This window comes from Mustelus asterias, chromosome 26 (assembly GCF_964213995.1).
Source record: "Mustelus asterias chromosome 26, sMusAst1.hap1.1, whole genome shotgun sequence".
Lineage (NCBI taxonomy): Eukaryota > Metazoa > Chordata > Chondrichthyes > Carcharhiniformes > Triakidae > Mustelus > Mustelus asterias.
The window spans coordinates 19,703,592-19,714,828 of record NC_135826.1 but is presented as its reverse complement, the minus strand read 5'-3'; the positions used below and the strand labels follow the sequence as shown (position 1 = coordinate 19,714,828).

Genomic DNA, 11,237 nt, shown 5'->3' with positions numbered 1-11,237 from the left:
CTTGTCCCAGCAGTTAATTCCTAGTGTCATGTCAGGAAGCATTGAATCTGCATCACCCTATTTTTTTTTAAATTCATTCGTGGGACATGGGTGTCACTGGCTGGCCAGCATTTATTGCCCATCCTTAGTTGCCATTCGTCAATAAATGTCGATAGTTTGATCTTAACCGGTGAAGCCAAGTTACTGCATTTCTGCTCAGAGAAAGCCCCAGAATTTCACAGCCACTACGTTTATCATGGATTATTATAGTTACATTGTGGTGCTCGTGTTCACTCACTCCTCGCATGCTGCTTATTCTTTCCACCTCCTGATCTGCACATTTTGCATGCATTTTGGAGTAAGACTATAATAGATCCCCATACATTTTCTGATACGGGGAATGGAAACTGCTGCTTTAAGATTTTAACAAGCTGATAAGAACAGAACATTTCACACGGACCCGTCACTTACTCTTTTCATCTGTTCCAGCTGACTGGACCTTGCTGTCTCTCCAGTCTTCTCATTCTTCAGCCTGGCTAATTACGCAGCTTGGGGACGTCAGTTTGATACACCAAAGAGTTGACAGTCAGGGGCCCTGCTCATCTCTTATTCAGTCATCACTTCTTCTGAACCACTGAAGCACAAATCCTGGCTAAAGCACTGTCTGTCTTTGTAAAGTGTGTCAACTTTCAGTCACAATGTTATGGCACCAATGCTCAGTAAAACCCAATGCCCAACTTTTAATTAACAGAGATCTTTTTAAAAAAATGTTTGGTTGCCAGGATGTGGGCAGTGTTGGTAAGGGACCCTGGCTGCCTCTCATGGGCCAGAGAATAACTGTTGATGGATTTCCTGCGGCAATTATTTTAAAAACTCGCTCGGCCAATGCACAGGGCACTGACCATCAGTGATTTGATGGGAGAGATGTATAGGCCAGACCGTGGGTCGGGGTGATAGATCCCCTTCCCTGAAGGACATTATTTAAAACAGAGCTACATCCGCTATCACATTCATTGCGCTTCACAAATGATCTGATTTGATAAATTCAATTTTACATCTTTTGCCACACTGACAATTTGAACACATGGGGAGGGGGTTGGCTTTGGGGAATTTATATTCAATCTTGTCTTTTGCATGGTAGCTGCGGATTCCTGCCTGATTTTTATCCATTCCCCTGGATTAACACCCAGTTAAAAAGCAGCCCATGGCCATCTCGCAAACCAGCCTCCCGTCCATTGACTCCGTCTACACTTCCTGCTGCCTTGGGAAAGCAGCCAGCATAATTAAGGACCCCACACACTCTGGACATACTCTTTTCCTTTGATTTGATTTGATTTGATTTATTATTTGCACATGGGCGGCACGGTAGCACAGTGGTAAGCACTGCTGCTTCACAGCTCCAGGGACCTGGATTTGATTCCCGGCTTGGGTCACTGTCTGTGTGGAGTTTGCACATTCTCCTCGTGTCTGTGTGTTTCCTCCGGGTGCTCTGGTTTCCTCCCGCAGTCCAAAGATGTGCACGTTAGGTTGATTGGCCATGGTAAAAAAAGAATTGCCCCTTAGTGTCCTGGGATGCGTAGATTAGAGGGATTAGCCGGTAAAATATTTAGGGATATGGGGGTAGGGCCTGGGTGGGATTGTGGTCGGTGCAGACTTGATGGGCCAAATGGCCTCTTTCTGTACTGTAGGGTTTCTATGATTCTATGATGTATAGGGATACAGTGAAAAGTATTTTCTTGCGCACAATACAGACAAAACACACCGTTCATAGAGTACATAGGGGAGAGGGAAAGGAGAGGATGCAGAATATAATGTTACAGTCATAGCTAGGAGGTAGAGAAAGATTAGCTTGATATCAGGTCGGACCATTCAAAAGTCTGATAGCAGCAGGGAAGAAGCTGTTCTTGAGTAAGTTGGTACATGATCTCAGACTTTGTATCTTTTTCCCAATGGAAGAAGGGAGACACCTCAATTTTCTCAGGAGGCTAAAGAAATTTGGCGTGTCCGCTATGAATCTCACCAATTTTTACAGATGCACCATAGAATAGGGCCAATGAGGCCCTGATTGCGGTAATGATCGCCTGCCCAATCAAGGGGTCTCCGATAGTATATTGAGGAGAGTCAGGGCTATTGACACTCTGGATTCTGACTTTGTAACTAAAGCACTCTTCGGAATGGAATTGTGTTTGTAAATAAAGGGAATCTGGTGAAGGGACACTGGCCTCCAGCACGTAATTTCAGAACCCAAATGCAGGGAAGCATGTACTCTCCCTCCCTCAAATAGCCCAAAGACCACCTGCTGAGTTTTGTCCATGGTCTGTTCCGACAGACACAGAAATATATTACAGTTCCAAAGAGTCTCCAAAGAAAGAAGCTGAGATTGGCACAGGGAGGATTCATAGAATCATAGAATCCCTACAGTGCAGAAGGAGGCCATTCAGCCCTACGAGTCTGCACCAACCACAATCCCACCCAGGCCCTAACCCCATGCATTTACCCTAGCTAGTCCCCCTGACACTAAGGGGCAATTTGGCATGGCCAATCCACCTAATCCGCACATCTTTGGACTGTGGGAGGAAACCGGAGCACCCAGAGGAAACCCACGCAGACACGGGGAGAATGTGCAATCTCCACACAGACAGTGATCCAAGCCGGGAATCAAACCTGGGTCCCTGGCACTGTGATGCAGCAGTGCAAACCACTGTGCCACCGTGCCACCCCTGTTCCTGTTGTTTCCTGTTGTTTAATACAAAGTGAACGCTTCTCGGCCTTTTGGCTAAGATCAAGTGTAGGATCCGTTTTTATCAGGTTTGGCGAAGATCAAGTGTGGTTATGCCGATGCTGCACTTGGTAGTGGCCATTCGGTTGCATTTAAGCTTCATATGTTTCATATGAAGCAATTTTTAAAAGCGGTGTCTTGGCCTTTTGGCTGAGATGCAGATGAGATCAAGCCTTGGAGGAGGAAGACCTGCCCCTCCTCCAATCAGCTTGGCTCATGTAGATCAGGCCCAAGACAGGGTAGAGGCTTGCATGCCCTGTCTTGTCAGCCTGGATTGGAAATGTCTCAACTTGTTGAGACTATGATTCGGACTTGATTTGATTGAATTGGAAAAGTATAAAAATAAAAACAAATACAAAGTGAACTCGTTCATCCATCGGGGCACATCGCATTTGCGGGTCCGTAAAGCCTATCCACGGGTTTGCAATAGTTAAGTCTTACACAGGGGTACTGATAGAGTTTAACTGACTAAAACTGCACAGTTTATCAGAACAGAGCTTGCCACTGCTTGTCCAGAAGGACTACCCTGCCCAGATAAAGAAAGAACTGGCACCTATGTAGCATCTTCCATACTCCCAGAAAGTGCCAAAGAGTTTTACAATCAGCAGACTACCTTCTGAAATGGAATCCCTATTGTTATGTAGACAAAAGTGACCATTGATTTACACTCAGCAAGATCCCACAAATGCAACGAATGAATGGCCAGATAATGGTGGTGATAACGGAGAGAGGTTGTTGACCGGGGCATCAACTCTGCTCCTTCCTCCATGAATAGAGCCTTGTCCAAAGTATTTTTAAAAGTTTATTTATTTGTGTCACAAGTAGGCTTATGTTAACACTGCAATGAAGTTACTGTGAAAATCCCCTGGTCACCACACACCGGCACCTGTTCGGGTACACTGAGGGAGAATTTAGCATGGCCAATCCACCTAACCAGCTCGTCTTTCGGACTGTGAGAGGAAACCGGAGCACCTGGAGGAAACCCACGCAGACACGGGGAGAACGTGCAGACTCCGCACAGACAGTGACCCAAGCCGGGAATCGAACCCAGGTCCCTGGTGCTGTGAGGCAGCAGTGCTAACCACTGCGCCCCGAGGTGGGGTGTGAGAGACTCTGTGTGAGTGTGTCCATGGTGGCTCAGGTGGTCGAGCTCTTGCCTCACAGTCAGAAGTTTGTGGTTTCAAGTCTGAATGCAGAACATGATAAACAAGGTTGACGTTCCAATGCAGTGCGGAGGGAATGCTAAACCATTGGAGGTGTCAGCTTTGTGATGAGACATTAAAGTGAGGCCCTGTCTGCCCAACCAGGTGGTTGTGAAAGAACCCATCCCACTATTTTGAGGAAGAGTTGGGGAGATATCCCTTGTGTTCTGACCAAGTGTTACCCCTCCATCATTGTCAAAACATTTTGGGGATGATTATCCGCGCTCTCAAAAGCAGATCGCACTTGGACCGCGGGTGCAGAGAATCATGGGGGAGGGGCCTAGTGTGTTTAATGCCAATGAGAACCCCCGATGGGATTCTCCCAGCTCCTGCACCCCGACATAATCCACCCAGCGATGGCAGGAACCAGTTTAGCATTCTTAAATATTCACTTAAGTATGCTCAGTTAGTTTCAATAAGATTCTCCGGGGATTCTCTGACCCTTTGGTGCAGTGGGAACCTGGCACAAATCACTCTTGGTTTCCAAACCATCATGGTGGCCATGCCGGAGGGTTTAGAGGCAATTGAAGCCCTCCCGGGTGGTCAGGGTCACGGCTGCACGATGCCCTGGCACTGCCCACTGGCACCCTGGTAGTGCAAAGTGTAGAGCAGTGCTGAGGTAGGGTTGCGCTGAGGAGTGGGGCATGAAGGGGGCAGAGCCTGAAAAGGGTGGGGCATGAAGGGGGCATAGCATGAAGGCGATGGGGCGTGAAGGTGTTCCCATTGGTTGGGCCCCAATTCCGGCGATGTTTCTTCAGGGGACGGGGAGATCAGGCTGTTGATCTATTTTCAGGACAGGAGGAGATGAGGATAACAATCTATGTTGGAGGGATGCGGGGGGGCTAGATCAGGCTGACATTACGCATTTGGATTGGGGAGGGAAACATGCCATCAATGGCGGGGGAGTGGGGGGGATGGGGGGGGGGGGCAAAGTCTGTGTGGGTAGGAGATCTCACTTTGAGATCGGGGACCCCTTTAAAAAGACACCCCCACCTCTGTGAAGACGGACATACCGGTGAGAATCGCACAGGATTTCCCATCTGGAATGATATTTTCTGAGCAAGTTCCGCCCTTTATGTGGTCGGGATGAACTTTCTGTGTGTAATGCGATAGCGCATGTCCAGTACAACAGTGACTTCACTTCAAAAGTACTTAATTGGATGTGAAATACTTCAACCACTCAGAGAAACAAAATGGAAGGTATGGGTCTCACGTTGTTCTGCTGGTGGGGCAGGACACCTCAGCTCCTGACAGATCGGGGCGCCCTCTGAAAAGAATAAAAATGGATTGCCCCCGTGGACATGGCCCCCCCACCCCCCCATGGATACAAGACCCTCCTCCCCATGGAACCACTCCCCTCCCCACCCCACCCCTTAATCCCAAACCTCCCCAACGGAAGCCTTCCCCAATGTACTGCCCGGAAATGACCCTCTCCCCCCAGCGGCTGTACTTATGCATGCGCCACTGGAGGGTTGCGTTCACCAGGGCCCTCTTTGTCAAACCTGTTGTGAACTCTGCCAACAGACTGTGGGAGGAAACCGGAGCACCCAGAGGAAACCCACACAGACACGGGGAGAACGTGCAGACTCCGCACAGACAGTGACCCAAGCCGGGAATCAAACAATCAAACCCAGGTCCCTGGTGCTGTGAGGCAGCAGTGCTAACCACTGCGCCCCGAGGTGGGATGTGAGAGACTTTGTGTGAGTGTGTCCATGGTGGCTCAGGTGGTAGAGCTCTTGCCTCACAGTCAGAAGTTTGTGGTTTCAAGTCCCAATGCAGAACATGAGAAACAAGGTTGACATTCCAATGCAGTGCGGAGGGAATGCTAAACCATTGGAGGTGTCAGCTTTGTGATGAGACATTAAAGTGAGGCCCTGTCTGCCCAACCAGGTGGTTGTGAAAGAACCCACGGCACTATTTTGAGGAAGAGTTGGGGAGATATCCCTTATGTTCTGACCAAGTTTTACCCCTCTGTCATTGTCAAAAAACTTTGGGGATGATTATCCAGCTCCGCGCTCTCAAACGCAGGTCGAACTCAGGCTGCGGGTGCAGAGAATCAAGGGGGTGAGGCCTAGCGCATTTAGCGCCAAGGAGGGGGTTGCAGGGGGAATGTGGGTGAATTCCCTATGTGGGGGATGATGCAGTGGGGAGGCCCATTATTGAGATGTCAACGCATGTTTAGTTGAGTTTATTTATTCGGGTCACAAGAAATAATCATAAAATTATTGAATCCCTCCAGTGCAGAAGGAGGCCATTCAGCCCATCGAGTCTGCACCGACCACAATCCCACCCAGGCCCTATATCTGTAGCCCCATCTATTTACCCTTCTAATCCCCTGACACTAAGAGGAAATTTAGCATGGTCGATCCACCTAACCTGCACATCTTTGGACTTACATTAGGCTTACAAGTAGGCTTACCTTAACACTGCAATAAAGTTACTGCGAATGCTAATTGAGTTCCTGTCCTTCCATGGCAGGAACCCCATTATGTTATTGGCCCTGGAGAGGGGATGGTAGGGGCAGGGACACTAGTCAGTGGGAAATCCCATCGGTGTAAAAGCCATCTCGGGACCCTGGTTGGATTCTTCACCCTCACCGGCTTTCCCACCTGGCAAAAACAAGGACGGAAATCCCCCACTCCCCACCAAGTCATTAAATTTGAACAGATCATGACAAAATCTTCCAGGACTCGACTGAATGAACATGTCATTTATTTTCCTGCGATTGTGCAATTCAGTTTCAGTTCACTGTGCCTTAGTTGAGGTAATCTTCTTTTCATTATAGTGGAACTCCTCACCTCGCTCAGCCTGACAATCATTTTAGAATCTGCAAGCTTTCGAATCCTAATTTAGCCGCGCAGAACCAGTTTCCCTCCGTTTATCTTGTCTCCTCTTCTAGACTGCTCGCTGATGTTCGGCACTACATGCTTCGGTCTTTCATCGAGATTTCTCAATGTTAAGAGACAACGACCAAAAAGGAGTCGAAAATCATTGTTCAGCATTTAGAAACTGGAATCTAACCGAGGAAACGATGGAATGGCAAAGAAAAATTCGCCAAGGCTATCCCCACACCCCCACTTCTTGCCTTCAAACAACCGCACAACCTCAAACAGACCATTGTCCGCAGCAAACTACCCAGCCTTCAGGAGAACAGTGACCATGACACCACACAACCCTGCCACAGCAACCTCTGCAAGACGTGCCGGATCATCGACACAGATGCCATCATCTCACGTGAGAACACCATCCACCAGGTACACGGTACATACTCTTGCAACTCGGCCAACGTTGTCTACCTGATACGCTGCAAGAAAGGATGTCCCGAGGCATGGTACATTGGGGAAACTATGCAGATGCTGCGACAACGGATGAATGAACACCGCTCGACAATCACCAGGCAAGACTGTTCTCTTCCTGTTGGGGAGCACTTCAGCGGTCACGGGCACTCGGCCTCTGATATTCGGGTAAGCGTTCTCCAAGGCGGCCTTCGCGACACACGACGGCGCAGAGTCGCTGAGCAGAAACTGATAGCCAAGTTCCGCACACACGAGGACGGCCTCAACCGGGATATTGGGTTCATGTCACACTATTTGTAACCCCCACAGAGTTTCACTGGCTGTCTTGTCTGGAGACAATACACATCTGTTTAGCCTGTCTAGATGCTCTCTCCACTCACATTGTTTTGTTTCTTAAAGACTTGATTAGTTGTAAGTATTCGCATTCCAACTATTATTCATGTAAATTGAGTTTGTGTCTTTATATGCTCTGTTTGTGATCAGAATTCCCACTCACCTGAAGAAGGGGCTTGCAGCTTCGAAAGCTTGTGTGGTTTTTGCTACCAAATAAACCTGTTGGACTTTAACCTGGTGTTGTTAAACTTCTTACTAAGAAAAATTCCAGCAGGGATCCTAACGTACAATTCAATTCTGTACCATGAGATATATTCCTGGATACATCAGAGGGAAAATCCCAGAATATCACACCATTGATAGAACGTCCCAAGATTTATTAACTTGTTTTACAGACTTGTATGTTTCTGTTTAATCTATCAAATATCTGCTACATTTTTCAACAGATCTTTCCTGATCTCCTGCTGTACCTCTGGCCAGGGGGTTAACAAAAGCGACAGAGAAACAGCATGAACAGCTATTTATCCCATACCGCCAAGGTTCCTGCTGATGTTATGGTAAAAGATTCCCCCCCCCCCCCCTCCGCCCCACACATGCAAATTATGGCTGATTATGTAAAGGCTTTTGGATATAACCCTGTCCAAGTGTGAGGTGGTACACTTTGGGAGGAGTCATTTGACAAGGAAGTATTCAGATGAGTGGCATGACACTAGGAAGTCCTGTGGAACAAAGGGACCTTGGCATGCTTGTCCACCGATCTTTGCAGATGAAAGGGCATGTTAGAGGGTAATTAAAAGGGCATATGGGACACTTGCCTTTGTTAATCGAGGCATGGGGTTGTGAACGTAGTCCAGTCCATCACTCAAACCAGCTTCCCATCTATTGACTCTGTCCACACTTCCCGCTGCCTTGGAAAAGCAGGCAGCATAATCAAGGGCCCCAGCACCCCGGACATACTCTCTCCCGCCTTCTTCCATTGGGAAAAAGTACCAACCGACTCTCAAACAGCTTCTTCCCCTGCTGCCATCAGACTTTTGAATGGACTTACCTCGCATTAATTTATCTTTCTCTACACCCTATCTATGACTGTAACATTACATTCTGCACCCTCACCTATCCTTCTCTATGTACGGTATGCTTTGTATAGCGTGCAAGAAACAATTATTCTCACTGTATACTAATACATGTGACAATAATAAATCAAATCAAAAATATGGGACACTTGCCTTTGTCAATCGTGGCACAGATTACAAAAGCAGGGAAGTCATGTTGGAGTTGTATCGAACTTTGGTGAGGCCACAGCTGGAGCACTGTGTGCAGTTCTGGTCGCCACATTATAGGAAGGATTTGGTTGCGCTGGAGGGGGTGCAGAAGAAATTCACCAGGATGCTGCCTGGGATGGAACATTTAAGTTATGAAGAGAGATTGGATATACTCAGGTTGTTTTTGTTGGAGCAGAGAAGACTGAGGGGTGACCTGATTGGGGTGTACAAGAGTGTGAGGGGCATGGACAAGGTGGACAGGAAGCAGCTGTTCCCCTTAGTTGAAGAGTTAGTCACGAGGTGACACAAGTTCAAGGTGAGGTTTAGTGAGGAAAGACGTTTTTGGCCAGAGGGCGGTGACAGTCTGGAATGCGCTGCCTGGGAGGGATTAGCACTATAGAATATAGAATATAGAAGCCGTACAGTGCAGAAACAGGCCATTCGGCCCATCGGGTCTGCACCGACCACAATCCCACCCAGGCCCTACTCCCCATATCCCTACATATTTACCCACTAATCCCTCTAACCTACGCATCTCAGGACACTAAGGGGCAATTTTAGCATGGCCAATCAACCTAACCCGCACATCTTTGGACTGTGGGAGGAAACCGGAGCACCCGGAAAAAACCCACACAGACATGAGGAGAATGTGCAAACTCCTCACAGACAGTGACCCAAGCCGGGAATCGAACCCAGGTCCCTGGAGCTGTAAAGCAGCAGTGCTAACCACTGTGCTACCGTGCCGCTACCGTACCCTCCCAGGCAGCGCATTCCAGACTGTCACCGCCCTCTGGCCAAAGACGTCTTTCCTCACTAAACCTCACCTTGCACTTGTGTCACCTCGTAACTGACCTTCAACTAAGGGAAACAGCTGCTCCCTGTCCATTCTGTCCATGCCCCTCACAATCTTGTACATCCCACTGTGGCCTCACAGTGCCAGAGATACGGGTTCCATTCCAGCTTTGGGCAACTGTCTATGTGGAGTTTGCACATTTTCCCTGTGTCTGCATAGGTTTCCTCCAGGTGCTCTGGTTTCCTCCCACAGTCCAAAGATGTCTGGGTTAGGTTGATTGACCATGCTAAATCAACCTTAGTGTCAGGGGGGTTATCAGGGTAAATACATGGGGCTACAGGGATAGGGCCTGTATGGGATTGTTCTTGGTGTAGGCTTGAGGGGCCAAGTGGCCTCCTTCTGCACTGTCGGGATTGTATGATTTTGATGATTTCACTCACCTTTCCGGATCTGAATAGGTCATTAAATCTTTTCTGGCCCTGTTTCTAGGAACGTCATGATGTGGAGATGCCGGCGTTGGACTGGGGTAAACACAGTAAGAGTTTTAACAACACCAGGTTAAAGTCCAACAGGTTTATTTGGTAGCAAATGCCATTAGCTTTCGGAGCGCTGCTCCTTCGTCAGATGGAGTGGAAATCTGCTCTCAAACAGGGCACACAGAGACACAAAATCAAGTTAGAGAATACTGATTAGAATGCGAATCTCTGCAGCCAACCAGGTCTTAAAGATACAGACAATGTGAGTGGAGGGAGCATTAAGCACAGATTAACGTGGAACGTAACAGGAACGTGGCAGCGCACTCCTACTGCTCAACCCCTCTGTGATTTCCAACCATGCTTTTTTTGATCTGTGTAAGGAGTCTAACAACACCAGGTTAAAGTCCAACAGGTTTATTTGGTAGCAAACGCCACTAGCTTTCGGAGCGCTGCTCCTTCGTCAGGTGAGTGGGAGATCTGCTCATAAACAGCAAACAGGGCATATAAAGACACGGCATCTCCACATCATTTTTTGATCTGTGGCAGAGAGGCCAATCTCCCTCTGGGTCTTCCCAGCCCTAGGGAAGGATCAGTGAAGTCTGGCAGCATTGTGAGTTCATTACTGCAGGTATGTGCTCCGTTTAAACACCTTCAAGTTACATCCCAGCAGATTCCCTGAGCTGATGTGAGTTGTAACCATGTCCAGTCACTCTAATCGATAGGGAAGTCAGATGCAAATGCAGAGGCTGCTTTAAAAAAACTGCTGAGAATCTGTCATTCCTGGAATCCCCGCACACACTACCCAGTTCCGCCGCCGTCAGTGCTTTGAACAGTTAACATGCCCTTCATCGAGACGGTGTACAGAAGCAATTGTCTCACCAGAAGGTTCAGAAGCATCAGGGCAACTAATCATTGCTGTGAGAACGAGAGAAAGTTCAACCTTTTGCTCACTTTTGATGTATTCCAAATTCCTTACCTACAGGCATGTTTTTCAGACATCCCTTTAAAACCCTAGCAACAGAGCCGGCAATACTCGCCACCAACGAGAAAACTACTTGATATTTGTTTGCATTTTTACCTAGTCAGTGTCTACACTGTATCAATTCTGCTTACCAAT

The 11,237-nt window shown here is 48.0% G+C and overlaps 1 pseudogene; it reads left to right on the top strand.

Moving 5' to 3' along the window:
* The first annotated feature begins 2,735 nt into the window (after nucleotides 1-2,735).
* Nucleotides 2,736-2,884, top strand: LOC144479786 (U2 spliceosomal RNA; annotated as a pseudogene).
* Nucleotides 2,885-11,237: the final 8,353 nt, after the last annotated feature.